The sequence below is a fragment of the Carassius gibelio genome, chromosome A10 (assembly GCF_023724105.1).
Source record: "Carassius gibelio isolate Cgi1373 ecotype wild population from Czech Republic chromosome A10, carGib1.2-hapl.c, whole genome shotgun sequence".
Classification (NCBI taxonomy): Eukaryota; Metazoa; Chordata; class Actinopteri; order Cypriniformes; family Cyprinidae; genus Carassius; species Carassius gibelio.
The window spans coordinates 1,607,195-1,610,915 of record NC_068380.1 but is presented as its reverse complement, the minus strand read 5'-3'; positions in this window follow the sequence as shown (position 1 = coordinate 1,610,915).

The following is a 3,721-nucleotide window of genomic DNA, read 5'->3' as shown; positions in this document are numbered from 1 at the left end:
ACACACAAATCATGTCTCACAACCTGTGACAACAGGCAAACACCACTAAACAGCCTCTAAACTGCTGCTATAAGGTTTCACCTATCACTTAATGTTGGTAGAAGCAGATTCACACCCACACAAACGCTGATATACAGTGGAACGAAACATGTGACACTGTGAGAGGAAGACGCTGCTGTAATTACAGGATAGGAGCCTGTAACCAGTAACCAGCTCTCTGAGAAACAGAATCTATCCAGTGTGCAAATTATTCAAGCATTTATTCGACTCAACTTTGAACTCGTCTTCTGATGTTCTGTAGCTTTGGCGTATCAACAGAAAAGTGGATGTTTTTTACAAACATAAATAAATAAGTACATAAATAAATATAGTCTATCACTGATATAAATAAATATTAACACACACACACACACACAATTATTTTAATTGCACTAATTTAATTAAACGTGAATATAATGTACAATGCTACCTCAACAGAAATTCAGCAAATGAACAGAATTTAAAAGGCATATTATTTTATTTTTATTTATTTTTTGTGCATTTTTAATTTTTTTATGTTGGACAAAATTACATTTAATTAAATGAATGAATAAAAAAAAATTAAGAAAATAAATGTATATAACAATAGCCTACCACTGATATTAATAAATACATAATTTTACAAAATAATGCACAATATATTATATTAATATTATATTATATAATATTATAATACATATTATAATATTATAATTGATGTACAATGGTACTTTGATAAAAATTCAGCAACAGTACTGAATTAAAAAGGCATTTATTTATTAAATGCATTTTATTATTTATAATTTTTACAATTTATATTTAATTAAATAATAATAGTAATCAAAATGTAAAAGGTATTCTCAACTCAATTCTAAACAACAACAACGAAAAAAAAAAAAAAAAAAAAAAAAACAGCAATACCATAGTACTTTTTACAAAAATTATAAGTAAACTAAATAAACCAATAAATTTTGAGCAAGTAGATTTGGCCCCACGTGAGTCAAGGGTATACGTGCTTTAGCTCAACTGGACAAATTGTGAAGGACGCTTGACTCATTCATGTTCACAAGGTCACTCAAGTCCTCACACAGGTCCAGCTCATGTGGGTTCAGCTGAACACAACCACCAAGAGACCTCAGAGTCCAGTCGAACCCTCGCCTTGCCGTGCCTTCATCCGCTTCAACTGAGTGGCTAAGACAAATCAGAGGCAAGGCAGGTCAAAGGTCACTGAAAAACTCAAGGTAAATCTAATATTTTGTGTACAGGGTCGTGACATGGATCAAACTTGGAGCAATTATTTTTATGGTGCTTTTTAGAGCCTGACAGATTTAGGTTCAGTGCTTCAGTACTGCGTGTTTTATACAGTAATCTTTGAATTGTATAACACTGCAGCCTCGGTGCGCAGATTTAGAGAGGCTATGAGCCTTATAAGCTAAGAACACTAAACCCATTCATCACTGAACTGAAGTAATGCTGACAGCACCACCGATCCGATCAGCCAGAAGATAAGCCTGTAAGCAAGTTTAACATCTTTTCTTGCAAAGAGTAGACTCTTGCACTGAGATATTTTAAGCAATATTAAGTTAAGATACGGGAGAGAGAACAGACACTCAAGGCAGTGCTTTTACATCGTACGAAAACAGTGACTTCTGGAATAGTCCCAAAAATAATAACAAGGCCACACGTAAATATAATCTAAAATGTTACACTATTAATAACCTGTAACTCCAAAACACAGGAGAGCTGGTCTAGTGTTCAGACATGACTTATAAACCAAATCAATTACTAAAACTGACCAAACAATGTGTCGTTAACAACAGATTTTGTTCTCTTAATGTCCGGTGGACACTCAAGCACAGGCGTAAGAGGTGACTAACCGAGTGCATAACCCAGACAGTAATTAGTTTTGTAGTTTTGGCCCAGATCTGGCCCACATCTGACCCGCGTTACATCCATGCAGGCCAGATGTGGGCCGGATCTGGGCCGAAACTGCTTGCTGTCTGGGTGTCTTTGTGTGCGTACCACACCTTGCCAGCTTCATACTACACACCCCTCTGCACACGTCAGAATTCATCCAAACCTTTTGGAGATGTACTAGAGATGCATGTACAGTAGATATGAATGTCCTAGAAGTGATGATTGGTGTATTTGTGATGTTCTACTCACCACTGGCTCCTTGTGCTCTTCTGTTATGGGTGTTTCAGTTCAATCTGACCCTCAGACTCAGCACTTCCTGTTTCAGGGGTTTAACTTCCTGTTGTACGTTTACTTCTTCTTTCTTCACTTCTTTTTCTGTTGGTGGTGCTGGAGATTTGGCTGGATCTGTCCTGGGACTGAGCATCTGCTCCTGCCAGCTGACCTCTGGAGTGCTGGACTCTGAGCCAGTTTTCTGATATTTTGGCTCGGGTGACATTATCCTCCTGAGGGAGGATGTTTTCTTCTCTGACAGCACAGTGTGGAGGCCATGTTCCCCGTTCACCAGCTGCTCCGCTCGTGGTGTCCTCTCCGCTTCCGGTATCGCTGGAGTTTGGTCTGGAAGTAAGAAGTTCTGGACCAGGTTGTCGCTGAGTTTCCTGGGCTGTGAGAGGAGTCTGGTGTAAGACCCTCACCTGCTGGTAAAGCCATCTATAACCAGCTCATAATGATGAGGTAATGAACAATAACAGTGCCATCAATTATTTGAAAGAAATTGACTTACCACAACAATATTTCGGAGTAATAGGTCGAAGCGTTTGATATCGCGAATCATTTGAGTCAGTTCGGGAGTTCAAAGGGGGTTCGCGAATCATATGAGTCAGTTTGGGGATCACGAATCATTTGAATCAGTTTGGGAGTTCGTTGCGGGTCCGCGAATCATTTGAGTCAGTTTGGGGATCGCAAATCATTTGAATCAGTTCGGAAGTTCGTAGGGGGTTCGCGAATCATTCGAGTCAGTTCGGGAGTTCAAAGCAGATTCGCGAATCATTTGAGTCAGTTTGGGAGTTCGTAGCGGGTCTGCGAATCATTTGATTCAGTTTGGGGATCGCAAAACATTTGAATCAGTTCGGGAGTTCGTAGCGGGTCCGCGAATCATTTGAGTTAGTTTGGGAGTTCAAAGCGGGTTCGCGAATCATTTGAGTCAGTTCGGTAGTTCGTAGCGGGTTCGCGAATCATTTGAGTCAGTTTGGGGATCGCAAATCATTTGAATCAGTTCGGAAGTTCGTAGTTCGAGTCAGTTCGGGAGTGCAAAGCGAATTCGCGAATCATTTCAGTCAGTTTGGGAGTTCGGAGCGGGATCGCGAATCATTTGACTCAGTTTGGGGATCGCAAATCATTTGAGTCAGTTCGGGAGTTCGTAGCGGGATCGCGAATCATTTGAATCAGTTCGGGAGTTCAAAGCGGTTTCGCGAATCATTTGAATCAGTTCGAGAGTTCGTAGCTGGTTCGCGAATCATTTGTGTCAGTTTGGGGATCGCAAATCATTTGAATCAGTTCAGGTGTTCGTAGCGTGTTCGCGAATCATATGAGTCAGTTTGGGGTTCGCGAATCATAGCTGTATGTGGCTAGTTCTAATTACGTTTTCCACGCATTTTTATGTGTGATATGTGAACTAGTATTTTTTGTTTTAATGATGTGCCTTTTAACAGTATCAAGTATATTCTAAAACTAAACAAATCGTGCCTAAAAAGTACAAGTATCTAGGGTAAAGTAAAGTTACATGATA